The 14,892-nt window shown below is 34.1% G+C and overlaps 1 protein-coding gene across 3 annotated transcripts in view; it reads left to right on the top strand.

The window, feature by feature from the left end:
- Positions 1-14,892, top strand: part of LOC102732812 (cadherin-10) — a 163,379-nt gene that overhangs the window by 61,744 nt on the left and 86,743 nt on the right. The window lies entirely within an intron of this gene.

Below are 14,892 nucleotides of genomic sequence, written 5' to 3'. Positions count from 1 at the left end.
TAAAATAAACATAACAAATCCATTATTCTTATGATATGTTAGAAGATGAAAAGAAAAGAAGAGATAAAACAAGGGGTGAAGAATATTGGCGGATGAGACATAGCAGATGGTAGTCAGATACTTCCTCACTGAGAAGGTGATATCTGAGCAAAGGATTTGAAGGAAGTTAAAGAGGTAACTAAGCAGTTATCAGTGGAATATATATACACACACATATACATATATATATAATTTTTTTTTGCATGAAGAAGAAATAGTTACTGCAAACACTCCAATCAGGAGGTTTCTTGTGAATATTCAAGGAATAGCAAGAACGTGAGTGTGGAACAAAGGAACAAGAAACAGGTGGTGGAAAGGGAAGGCTGAGAGGTAATGGGATGCCCAGATCTTGTAGAGGATAGTAGACAGAATAATGGCCCCCAAAGATATCCACATCTTAATTGTCAGAATTTGTGAATATGTTATTTTAAATAGCAAAACAAGACTATGCAGCTATAATGAAATAAAGGACATTGAAATTGGGAGAGTAGCCTGCTTTACGCAGGTGATCCCAATGTAATCACGTGGGAAGAGGCAAGAGGGTCAGAGTCAGAAAAAAGATGTAACAGTGGAACTCGAGGTTAGGGTGATGAGCTTTGAACATGGAGGGAGCAGTGCAAGCCAAGGGGTGCAAAAAGCTTCCAGAATCTGGAAACCTTGAGGAGGTACCTGAAGCCTCCAGTAAGAATGGAGCCCTGCCAACACCTTGATTTTAAACTTCTGACTTCCAGACCTATAGGAGAATTAATTTGTGTTGTTTTGAACTACTGAGTTTGTGGGAATTTGTTGCAGCAGCAATAGGGGGCTGAGTGTGGACAGGACCTCGTAAGTATTCTGACTTTTACCCTGAGTGAAATGGGAAGATATTGTAGATTTTTTAGCAGAAGACTAGCATTACATGAATTACGTTTTAAAAATGCCATTCTGGCTTCTGGCTTTAAAGTTGATACAAGAGACATTTCTGCAGTATTATACATGGAATGTTAGGGATTGTTATGTATGACTCAAAAAATTTTGGCCCAAGCAACTGGAAAGATGGATTTGCTTTTACTTGAAGTAACTGAGCAGTAGGACTAAGAACTAGAGTTTATCTTTTAGATGTATTAAAACAAATGGAGTTTTGGGCGCCTGGGTGGCTCAGTTGGTTAAGCGACTGCCTTCGGCTCAGGTCATGATCCTGGAGTCCCGGGATCGAGTCCTACATTGGGCCCCCTGCTCGGCAGGGAGTCTGCTTCTCCCTCTCCTGCTCCCCCCTCTTGTGCTCTCTCTCTCTCTCACTCTCTCTCTCAAATAAAAAAAAAAAATCTTAAAAAAAAAACAAACAAATGGAGTTTTGAGAGTTTATATAAGTTCAGGAAAGACTTTCAAGCTGGAACCTCTTAGGAGTCATGAGCATATAGGTGATATTTGAAATCATGAGACTGTATGATATCAAGAAAGTGAGTGTAATGAGAAAAGTGAATGTAGGCTGTTTTCAGGGGCAAACCCACATTGAGATACATGTGAGGTAGAGGAGGATATGCGGGGAGAGAAGAAAAAACAACAAATGCAATGGAGGATGAATATTCCTTGAACTGCAAGGAATACTAAGAGCCTGGGGGTCTTAGAATACAGGTGAAGAAAATGTTTGGAGAAGAGAATGTATTAATTGTGTAAAGAGCTGCTGGAGTATCAAGTATTTGAGTTTTGAATTGAATGCTAACTTTGGAGATTATAGGTGAACTAGTGTTATGGTTTCAATGACATGGCCATTCAGAATTCTTATTGCAGTGGACTTAAAAAGGAGTGAAGAGAGAGAAATTGGAGTAAGTTCATGCCAGCAACTTCAGAGAGTCTTTCAATAAGGAGCAATGTATGCAGCAGTATCTAGCAGGAGAGAATGTTAGTGGGATCGAGAAAAAAAAAAGGAGCTTTTTTTTGTCTTTCTGCACTGAAGAAAACTGTAATGATATATTGAATAAATGATATGAAAGGGAGCATCTTTATTTTGTTCATGATGTTTTTAAAGAGTTCAACATTTTATCATTAATTGTGAAGTTTGTTAGGGTTGTTTTTAAAAATATTTTTATTATGCTAAAGATTGCTTTTTTGTCCTAGTATGCTTTGTTTTTAAGTCATAAGTGAATACGAAATGCTATCAAACGTATTGATGTATCTATTGAGTTGTTTATTTTCCCTTTAATATGTTAATCTGAGGGATTAACTTAAATGATTTTTCTTATTTGAACTAAACTTGTAGATTTGAAAAAATGCACATTTGGTAATGATATAATAGCTTTCCATTATGATATTCCATTTGCTCTTATTTTGTTTAAAATCCTACTGTTGTAAAATCATGTATTTTTATCCAAGATATCACCCTGTGAAATATCTTTGGGTGTATTCCTACCATATTTAGATATCAAAGTTATGATAATCATATAAAATGAGATAGGAAATATTACCACTTTTTCCATTACCTTAAATAATTTGTGTGTATGAATTATAGCTTTCGTGAATGTTAGCTAGAATTCATTAAAAATACCCTATGATAAGTAGTTTTATTGTAAAGAAACCTGGACTCTTATTTTCCTTAACCCTCACAGGGATACTCAAGTTCTCTTTCCTTCTTAGTTTTTGTAAATTGCATTTTTGCTATCTATTAAATATTTTTTGGAAGAAACAAAACAATAATGCAGAAGGGAGTCCCAAAAAGACTAAAAAATATATTGTTTTATTTAAAAATTATTTTAGTTTTACAGAAGAGTTGCAAAAGTGTAGAGAGTTTCTATTAACTGCACACCCAGATTCCCCTATTGTTAAGATTTTAAATGACTACAGTACGTTTGTCACAAGTAATGAACAATATGTATACATTATTATTAACTATACTCCATACTTCACTAAGATTTCATTATATCTTTCCTAATGACCATTTTCTTTTCCAGGATCCTAATAGGAGACCCTATTGCATTTAGCTATCATGTATTCTTAGGCTCGTCTGGACTGTGGAAGTTTCTCATGCTACTTTTGTTTTGGTGACTTTGACATTTTTGAGGTGTACTAATCAGGTATTTTGTAGAATGTCTGTCCATTGAGTTATCCTGATATTTTTCACAAGAGCAGACTGTGGTTATGGGCTTTGGGGATTCTGAAGACCACAGAGGTCAAGTGTCATTCTCAGCATCATATCATGGCCTGGGCAAATGTACAACTTAGAAGTTATTAATTCCAAAAGAAATGTTTACAGAAATACTATTTATAAAATAACAGATGGAAACCTATCCAAACTCCCAACAACAGTATTAGTGTTAGAAGGTAAGTGTCTAGCATGACAAGTCAGATGTAGTTCTGACCTTCCTAAAACTTATGTTTTGACACAACACAAAACATTTTAAAGGAATATAAATAGAGTCAAATGTTTGTTAATTTTTAGACAAAATACCTTTAATTAATTCTTAGAAAGATGGAGCCATAGATTGCTCTAAAATTTCAGACTGAGGATGAAGGGTATACTGAGGGGCAAGTTTACATTTTTATCTCAGATCAGTTTGAGTAACTATTAAGAATTTACTTGAAAATAGTCTCCTTTTTTACAGTTATTCTTCATTCTAGTGGAGACACTTTCTTGGTAAAAGTTCAAAATGATGCATTTCTAAGTTATATATTTACGTATTCAGATAATTTACTTTTAATATGATTATTGATATGTTTAGGTTTGAGTCTATCATCCTGCTTTTTCTATTTGTACTATTTGGTTTTGTTGCTGTTTTTCTCTTTTTATACTTCCTCTTGAAGGAATTGATTTTTTTTATAATCCTGTATTATTACTTTCTGTTTCAGCTTATTAGCTGTAACTCTTCATTTTGTTATCTTAGTGCAGAAGTAGGTAAGCTATGGTTGATGACCTAATTCCAGATGGCAGGCTTTTAGCCTATGACCTAAATAAACATAATTTAAACATGTTTTCAAGGCTGGGTTTTCAAAAAAAGGAGAAGAAGAATATGGTATAGAGACTGTATGTGGTTTTCAAAGTTGAAATATTTATTATCTACCCCTTAACATACACACAAAATGTGCATTGACCCTGTGTTTGTGGTTTGTTTGGGATAACAATACAGGAAGACCTTTTTCTGCATGGTGGTATGGGACTATAAAAATGTCTGTGCAAGCTGAAACCATGTAGTGTGTTCTTAATAATCACTGAGTAAAATTACAACTGTTCTATAACTTTTGAATTGCTTTATTTTTGTCAAAGCTTTTAAAAAAAACCCATCTAATATTTGCTATAAATTTATAGGACATGAAAAAAATATAAAACTAATATTACTGAGTCTGCTATAATTTAAAGATTAGAAATATTGAGAATTAAAGTGTTCTATTTATTTTAAGAAACTTAGAGTAGTTTGAATAGTGCTTACATTCTTCTCATCATATACATGATACGGAGTGAGCATCTTTTTTTTTAATGCTCTGGCAGGTTCTCACACTCTTTTCTGTTTGTTGTTGTAAGATATCTTTAAGAGTTTCTTTAATCTGTAAAGTGAACTAGAGGCTGGATTGTACAAGTATCACAGAATATGTTAGTGCTGTTCATCTCCAACATGAATTACACTATCATTGTCTTTTATGTTCCTTCTTTGCTTTAGATTTACGTATTTTGCATTCTCTTCACTGTTTCTTCTTAGATCTCAGACATTCGTTTAGGAATCAGTTGCCCTAATATTTATTAATACACACACTGGTGACGATATTTTCAGCTTTGCTTATCTGATGATAGTTCTGGCCTTGTGCTAACAAGTCAATTTTTGTGGGTATAGAATTGAGAATGGCGACTACCTCAGGTAACATTTTTCTGTCTCCTGCATTGTTAATGAATTGTTGCTATTGAGAGATCACCTGACAGTCAGCCTCCCCTTTGATGATAACTAAACTATTTTTGTCTGACTGCTCTCAAGTTTTTATCTCAGAGTTCTCTGGTTTACTTGCACATTTTTAATCTGTTTCAAAATATTGGTGAGGGCCAGCCTTTAGGCAGAGCTTCTCCTGGTCAGTTGTTTTATCTTCACCTTTATTATGTATGCATTGACTTTCCTTTATTCCTAGAGCTTCAGTTAAGGTAAATTTCTCTCCGGTTCCATAGCATGAGCAGCTGTTCGTAGCTGTTTAATTTTTGCATGTTGAATCTATATCTTTGGCATTGAATAGTGTGCCTGTTACCCAAGGCGGGCCACAAAACTGAAAAGTGAGTTTTCCTGTATAAACATATTCTCATAGAAAAAGCATCTTTGTGATCTGTTGTTCTACTAACTAGTCTAGGTTTTTACTTTCCATTAGATTTCGTTGCTGCATCGTGTCTTTATTACTTTTACCAATTTATTACTTTTACCATTGTTTATATTCTCTCCAGCATTTTAAATTGTTTTAAACCTAAGTTTTTCCAAGCAATCTATCTACCATGTTTGAAAATGGGAAGTATCTAAGAGTTTTATTATGAGTTTCAACTATATTTTTACCAGTACATATTGTATTTAGCCATTTGAGTATGTATTCCTACACAATTTGATTATTTTTATGAAGTTAAAGTATTTGTTTTGTTACCTGAATTTTCTTCCTGATTCTCTTCTTGGAAACAACTTCTTTTGTTCTTTTTTTTTTTTTTCTCCCTCTCAAAATCTTTTTATTCCACATCCGAAAAATTTAGCAGTTATTTTCTTCAAACGAAGGCTTTCTCTTACACAGGTTCCTTATTTTAATGGTTGTGTTGTGATTAACACTACTGCAGTACAAACATCTACCTCAGGTCCCATTCAAATTTTGCCCCTTTTCCCAGTGACATCCTTTATAAGGAAATGATGCAGCTCACCGTTCTACATTGCATTTAGTTTTCATGCTTCTTTGGTTTCATTCTGTGTTCTGATACAGTTCTCAATCTTTCTTTGACCTCATAACCTTGACATCTTTGAAGAAGACAGGCCAGTTACTTTGTAAAATGTCCTTCAGCTTGGGTTTGTCTGATATTTTCTCCCGATTAGATTTAGGTTATGCATCTTTGGCAGGAGATCACAGAAGCGATGTTGCTCTCATTGCGTCCTATCGGGTGGTACAATATTTCAATGTGTCCTGTTACTGGGGACAACTATGATGATTGGATAAAAATGGCATCTCCCCTGTAAAGTTTTTCTTGTTATTTATTCCCTTTCATATTTTAATTTTAGGTTCACAGCAAAATTGAGAAGTACAGATATTTCTCATAGACACATGCACAGCTGCCCCACTATCAGAATGGTATGTTTGTTACAATTGATGAACCTGTATCAACACATCCTAATAATCCAAAGTTCATAGTTTACCTTATAGTTTACTCTTTATATTGTACATTTTATGGGTTTGGACATGTATAATGACATGTATCCACCATTGTGGAATCATAGGGATTATGTCACTGCCCAGTGCTCCATCTGTTTATCTCTCCCCATTCCCTAACACTGGTAACCAATGATCTTTTTGCCATAGTTTTACCTTTTTCAAAAATGCTATATAGTTGGAATAAAACAGTATGTAGTCTTTTCAGAATGGCTTCTTTTATTTTATAATATGCATTTTTTTAAGGTTTTACCATGTCTTTTCATACCTTTATAGTTCATTTCTTTTTAGTACTGAATGATATTTCATTGTCTGAGTGTACCACAGTTTATTTATCCATTCATCTATGGAAGGACATCTGGTTGATTCCAAGTTTTGGCAGTTATAAATAAAGCTGCTGTAAACATCTGTGTATTGGTTGGACATAAGTTTTCAACTCCTTTGGGTAAATACCAAGGAACACAATTGCTGGATCATCATATTAAGAATTTGTTGTAAGAAACCACCAAATTGGGCGCCTGGGTGGCTCAGATGGTTAAGCGTCTGCCTTCGGCTCAGGTCATGATCCCAGGGTCCTGGGATGGAGTCCCGCATTGGGCTCTCTGCTCCTTGGGAGCCTGCTTCTCCCTCTGCCTCTCTCTCTCTCTGTCTCTCATGAATAAATAAATAAAAATCTTTATAAAAAAAAAAAAAGAAACCACCAAATTGTCTTCCAAAGTGGCTATAACATTTTGCATTTCCACCAACATGTATGAGAGTTCATGTTGTTTCACATCCCCCCAAAACTGGGTGTTGTCAGTGTTCTGGGTTTTGGCCACTCTAATAGATGTGTGGTGGTATCTCTTTGCTATTTTAATTTGCATTTCCCTGATGACATATGATGTAGAGAATACTTTCACATGCTTATTTGCCATCTGTATATCTTCTTTGGTGAAGTATCTTTTAACATCTTTGGCACATTTTTATTTAGGTTGTTTGTTTTCTTATTGTTGAGTTTTCAGAGCTCTTTGTATATTTTAGATATCAGACTTTTATTGGATGTGTCTATCTAATCTTTCTAATAAATTTTCCTTGCTTTTCTTTGTCTAGACTTCTCTTTTGTTTACTGTTTATAGAAAGTTCTACTGTCTCTTTTGTTGTTTCCACTGTTACCGTCCCTTTTTTTTCATTTTATTTTTCTCATTTTTTCCTAGATTCTGTGTATATTTTAGCCCTCTTCTGTGTTATTGGAATATCTTCTATCAAGTCTTGTGTCAATAATTTGGACTTTTTTTTATAGAGAAACACATTTTCTTGTTACAATTTTTAACAATTCATGCCTGTTATCATGCATGTTTTGTTTATTATTTTTATGTGGCTTAAAAAAAACACTTGCTACATTAATTAGTACCTGTATGATATTTTGTAATTCCATATAAATTGTGTTACACTGTAAAAAAAATTCATACCTGTTTCATCATAATTTTCTGATGACCTTTTTTTTGTTTGTATTTTTTGGTCCTTTTTTTTTTCTTAGTCTAGTATAATTATATAGATTCTGAGCTGGTCCCTTTTAACTCATTACTAAATAAAATGCTTTTTTCTGGTCCACTTATTGATATGAAATAAATGAAGCAGAGGCAAGAGTGCAAGGAATTCTCTGATTATGTGGATATGATGTGAGCTAGACATGAGAGTGATGTGAATAAGAGGTAAGATTTTTGTTTATTTGTTAGATTTTACTTCTTTGGAGCCATTCAAGTTTGTGGCTCTAGGACTGTTCAAAATGTAGATTTCTCTTATCTTTCAGTCTCATATTAACATAACTTCCTGCAAATATGACTCTTCTGTTTGATTCATTTTACCCTGCCATGCATGTGTCAAAACAGATCTTCTTTACTCTTGCCATCAACCCACATAACCATTCCTTTTTTTTTTTCTAAATAAGAGGATGTTGATTTTTTTTCTTGTTTCTTGTCATGTAATGTCAAATACCTTGTCAAATTGAACTCTACCAGTGTTTCCTTAGCTCCTCAGCTCCAGTCATTCTTTCTTGATGTTTTTTCTCCTGCCATTTACAATTCACTGTATTTGGCTAGCCTTGGCGTATCACTTGGTTTCTTCAAAGATGGGGCAGATGTTGTTCCATCTAGATTTCCTAAATTCCTTTAGGTTTTTTTGAAGATGAGGAAGAGGAAGATTTCTCTACGTATTGTTATTTTTTAACTGGAATTGCAAGGCAAGTTTCAAAAACCCCATTCTGGATGTGCAGAGAAAGATTGACTTAATTCCTCTAGCTCTGTCCCTTGGGTCATTTTAAGCTCCAAATTAATTTTAGCTTCTGGCCCAGCCAGAGCTCTGGAATTGTACTGACTCCTCCATAGCCATGCAGAAACCAAGGTTTTTTGTTTTTCCTTAAGTCTGGTTTAGTAAAAATATCATGAATTTTTGAACCAGACCAGTTTATATAAATTTGAGTCTACCCTTTCCTGGATTTATTATTTGTATTAGTGTCTTTGTTTTTAGACTAGTCATAGCAGCAGTGTTGTGGTAGAACTAGTTCATGCCTGCTTGCAAGAGCCCATTGTTAATTTTTCAGGATGTTTACATGTCAGTTGATGCCACAGTGGTAGTTTTTTTCCTTTTTTAAATATTTTATTTATCTTATTTGAAAGGGAGAATGAGAGAGAGAGAGAGAGAGCATGAGTGGGGAGAGAGGCAGAGGGAGAGGGAGAAGCAGACTCCCGGCTGAGCAGGGAGCCCGATGTGGGGCTCGATCCCAGGACCCTGAAATCATGCACTGAGCCGAAGGCAGATGCCCAACCATCTGAGCCACCCAGGTGCCCCAGTAGTTTTAAATTAAGTGTAACATGGTATTTACACAACAGAAATTGGCAGACACTACACATCAGGCCTCCTGCCACTGGAGAGCTGGTTGTTAAAGATTTCCAATTCACCACTATATAGCAGCATTTTTTCCCCCCAGGAAGATATCACTGGAACTGAATGTAATAACTTATGGAATATGTTAAGTATGTTTTCTAGCATATTGTAAATACTCAGTAGATGTTAGTAAACTCTTCCCCTTCATGCCTTCCTGCTACTTTACTCTAACCAATATCTTTAGTTCTAATTGACTTTCTTATTGTTTTATTGTTCTTATACTGATCTTGACTCAAAACTGAATGATAATACTTTCCTGGTCTCTGACTTAAATTAATTTATTTTCCTGTCACATAATTCCTCACTTATTCCTTTCTCTGAGGCATTTTCTTTCTGCTGACCCCTGTAGCTTTTAGCATTAATAAATCTCTTCTGAATTTGTCTGTTTATTGTTTTATTTTAATTGAAGCTGTTCCTATTATTTCCTACATCTTGGTTTTTTCCTAACTGCTTAAAATCTTTCCCTTTGTCTCCATAATCTTCAAGGCTCCTTATGAATTTCACTATTAAGATGCACTGAAGCATATAAATTATTAATATATTTACCCTGTATATAACATCCACAACTGACTACCAAAGATGCTGATTATGATGGATGCCACATAAAGTGAGAGAGGATTGTTTCTCCATAAAAACTCTTAAATTGGATTTTAACTGATAACAGAAATTCCATTCTGAGTAACACTCAATGTCTAAAAGAAGCAATGAGTTAATGGACACTGTTTCTTTTCTTTCTTCACATCATGTTTTAGAAAAAGTCATTAGGAAAAAATCTTTATAGGTAAAAAGCCAGCAGGCCTTCAAACCAGCAGCTACTAACACACTCTTCATCTCATATGACTGTAAGCTTGGCCAGGTCATAACTTTCTTTGGAAAAACCAAAGTGATTTCAAAGCATTCACAAAAGTAAGCTTGTAAAATTGGTAAAAAATTAAATGGTTCCAAAGCAAATTAAGTAAAAAATGTGAAGCACAAATGTATTATGAGCAGAATTTTCTAGATTTCTCTAGAAGAGACAGTTTTGAATCTTGAAGTCTGATGAGATAGAAACGCAGAGAGCATTTTACTAACCATAAATTACTTGCAGGAGTGGACAACAAGCAAGTAGTATGTTTTGTTTTGTTTTGTTTTCAGGTAAGGATAACTCTAGAGCTTTGTTTGTTTCAAGTTTTTATATCAATTCTAGTTAATTAAGATACAGTGTAATATTGGTTTCAGGAGTAGAATTTAGTGATTCTTCATTTGCATAGAACACCCAGTGCTCATCACAACAAGTGCCAACCAAGTAGTATGTATTTTGAGTGTTGCATGATGTAGCCTTTCAGAATGTGTATTAGGGAGTTCCTTGGCATGAACACCTATGAAAGGAAGTGTAAGAATTAGAATTGAACGAAGAGAGTTTGTCAGTGACACAGGCCTTGCAACCTCAGCTCACCGCTTTGGCGGAGCTTAAATATCCTATCAGAATCTTCTTTCATTGAATGAAAATGGCCTTATCCTTATACTTTTGCCCATTTTCAGTTAAAACAAAATTGAATAGAAATATTTTATCACTGTTAAAATCATATGTGGATGTTTCTGCAAATTAATATTTCTAAGAAAATAGTAGATCCCCAATGTAACAGAAAACTGGAACATTTTCAGAAAAATATCTCAAGGAAAGCACATACTTGCTCATACAAACACACACGGGGTGACAGTATTTTCCCAATGTAGAATAAAGATTTGAGAAAAAAAAAACTATATATTTGAAATAAATTTACTAGGCCTACCAAAATTTTATAAAAACACCAAATAATTTCAACTAGGAAAAAGTATAGAGTCATTTTAAATATAAATTTGCACAAATTACTTTAGAATGACTTTAATGGTTTTAAGGAAAACCTATGTTTTTGACAATAGAAATTATTTTGAAAATTTTTAGTGAGTCTTCAGGGGCATGGATTTATTGCCTTTCTTTTAGCATATATATGAAAAGCATTACACATCATGTATATTAAAATTAGTATGATAATAAAATTCCTAAAATTATTTATTTTATACATTCCCACAGCAATGCGAAAGCATTACAATTTCTCCACATCCTTGCCAAAACTTTATTTTACTTTCTGTTTTTTAATAGGCATCTCAGTGGATCTCATTGTGGTTTCGATTTTTATGTCTCTCAAGACAAGTGATAGTGGACCTCTTTTCATGGGCTTGTTGGTTGTTGGCCATCCACATATCTTTTTTGGAGAACTGTCTATTAAGTGCTTTGCTCATTTTTCAATTGGGATGTTTATTTAAAATTCTTTCATTTAAAATGATTTTTAAAATGTGAATTAAGAATACATTCTCTATATCCAATATTCCTTTACAGAGGTAATATGTTCAATACATTAATGTTTTCCCTTTGATTCCTATTCTATATTTATTTATTTTTATAACAAACCCACATAAAAAATGTTTGAAGTTCCTTATAATTAAATCTAAAACTAAAAATACATAGTTAAGGCAAACGGTCTTGCAGATAATTTTTCTGGAAAGTAGATCACAGCACTTGTGTTGAATACCATGCTCTGCCTCTAATTCTGTTTATGATTATGGGCAAACACTTACTACCTTGGGTTTCTGGTTTGACTATCACTAAAAATGGAGTATTTGGGTGAGACCAAATTTGGGATACCATTACATTCTATAATTCTATATTAACATAGCTGATAAAATAAAAAGCAAAGAAAAAAATATACACACAGTTACAGAGTTAGAGAAAGGGGATATACTATTTGTTGGCATATTTAAAGTTTCTCAATAAATCTCTTCAAGAAAAGCATTTTTGAATTTTTGTACATAATTTACCTATAACAAAGCACACTGATCTTAGGTGTAGTCTCATGTGTTTTGAAAAATATATATGCCTCAGCAATCACATGAAGAGTAAAACACTTGCATCACTCTAGAAAGTTCCTGTGTTCCTTCTCAGTCAACCCCTCATTGCCTCCCAACAGGCAATGACTGTTCTCATTTCTTCAAACAGAGATTAGTATCTCCTCACTTAGAATTTCCCATAAGTGAATTTAGAGCAGATACTCTTTTATGTGTGGTTTCTTTTTCTCAGAATATTTTTTGAGGATTTTGTGTGCTGTTGTATTTATCAGTGGATCATTGCTAGTTATTGGTGAGTGGTGTTTTGTTGGATTAGTATACCACAATTTGTTTATCCAGTTTCCTGTTGATGGATATTTGGGACCTTTTGTGTACATATATTTTCTCTTTTTTCTTTCTCTCTTTCTTTCTTTCTTTCTCTCTTTCTTTCTTTCTTTCTTTCTTTCTTTCTTTCTTTCTTTCTCTCTGTAAATGCATAAATGCATAGAAGTGAAATTTCTGGATCATGAGCTAGGTACATAGTGAAATTAATGAGCAAATTCTACTTTTCTGAAGTAGTTTATGTACCATTTGATACTCTTGTTCCTAATATATGAGTGCTCCTGGTTGGTTGTTCATCATCTTGAATAACATTGGTGGCTAGTGTCTTAAAAATTGAACCATTCCTTAGAGTTCATAGTGGTAACACAATGTGGTTTTATTTGCATTTCCATGATGACTAATGGCATTGAGTATCTTTAATATAACTTAATAAAATGGCTAATGGCCATTTGTAGATATACCTTTATGTAGTGTCTTTTTGAGTTTTGCCTAATATTTTATTGGGTTTGGGGGCTTCTATAAGTGAGTCATAGGAGTTTTTTTTTTTTTTTAAAGATTTTATTTATTTGACAGAGAGAGATACAGCAAGAGAGGGAACACAAGCAGGGGGAATGGGAGAGGGAGAAGCAGGCTTCCCGCCGAGCAGGGAGCCCGATGCGGGGCTCGATCCCAGGACCCTGGGATCATGACCTGAGCCGAAGGCAGACGCTTAACGACTGAGCCACCCAGGCGCCCCGAGTCATAGGAGTTTTTTATATGTTTTGGATATAAATTCTTTATCACATATATAGTTACTCTGAATGATTTTTTTCCCAGGGTCTCTGGTTGGCTCATTCATTTTCTTTATGTTGAAGAAAATGTTTTAATTTTAATAAAGTCCATTATATATATGTTCTTTTTTCCTTTTATAGAATGCTTACTGAGTCTTGTCTAACAAATTTTTGATTACCTTAAGGTCATGAGGCTTTTCTTCTCCTATATTTGCTTCTGGAAAATTTATAGTTTTATATTTTCTATTTAGATTTGCATACATTTTTGTGTGTAGTGTAGTACATGAATAGAGGTTTCGTTGTTGCTGTTGCTGCTATTGTTCTTCCATATAGAGAATCAGTTGTTCTAGCACAATTTGTGAAAACATTTTCCTTTTCTCACTGAAATCCTGTCATGCTTTAGTCAAAATCAGTTGACCCTGTCCTTATAGTCTAATCATGAATGATTATTTCATTCCATTGATCTACTTGTCTATTATTATGCCATTATGATGTTATCTTGCTTACTGTAGATTCAAAGTAGATTTTGAAATCAAGTATGTGTACCAATTTTGATTTTATTTAAAGTATTTTTTTCTGAGTGGGAGGCAGAGGGGGAGGGAGAGAGAGATTCTCAAGCAGGCTCCACACCCAGCACAGAGCACTTCCCGGGGCTTGATCTTATGACCTGGAGATCAGGACCTGAGCCGAAACCAAGAATCAGATACTTAACGTACTGAGCCACCCACATGCCCCTATTTCAAGTATTTTTGACAATTCCATGGCACTTGTATTTTAAATATACTTTAATTTCACCAAAAATATATTTAATATATACTGAGTATTATTTAGATTTTATTGGATTTATAAATCAGGTTGTATAGAATTAACACTTACATTAATCCGCTTGGGCTGCCATAACAAAATAATATAGACTGTTGGCTTAGACAACAGAAATTTATTTTCTCACCATTCTGGGTTAAAGGTCCCAAATCAAGGCCCGGCAGATTTGGTTTCTGTTGAAAGCTCTCTCTTCCTGGCTTGTAGGTAATTGCTTTCTTACTCTTTTTTCACATGGCCTTTCTTTAGGGTGTGTGCTCATGGAGGCAAAGAGAGAGTGAGTTCTCTATGTCTCTTCTTATAGAGACTCTAATCTTTTAGGATCAGAGCCCCACACTTAGGACCTTATTTAAGCTTAATTACTCCTTAGAGGCCCCATTGCCAAGTACAGCCAAACTGGGGATTAGGGCTTCAACATATGAATTCGAGGTGGACTTAAACATTCAGTCCATAACACATCTTAACATCAAGTCTTCCAATCTATTAACATGTTATATTTTTCCATATATTTGACTTTTTAAATTATATCAATAACATTTTATATATTTAAGTGTAGAGATCTTACATATATTCTGTTAGAGTTTTCCTTCAGTGTTTTATGTTCTTTAATGCTATTATAAAAGGTATGATATTTTAGAGTCAATTTTCCAGGTATATTTTGCTAGTATGCAGAAATACAAATTATTTTGTATTTGACCTTGCATACTGTGGCCTTGATTAATCTATCTAGCAGATCTATTATTTTAAAAAATAGATTGCTTAGGATTTTCCACACAATTAGGTTGTCTGGGTAAAGATCATTTTACACCCC

This window comes from Leptonychotes weddellii, chromosome 7 (assembly GCF_054177405.1).
Source record: "Leptonychotes weddellii isolate Sample4059 chromosome 7, ASM5417740v2, whole genome shotgun sequence".
In the NCBI taxonomy this organism is placed as follows: Eukaryota; Metazoa; Chordata; class Mammalia; order Carnivora; family Phocidae; genus Leptonychotes; species Leptonychotes weddellii.
Note: the sequence above shows the minus strand (reverse complement) of the source record. Positions and strands in the feature narration are given on the sequence as shown.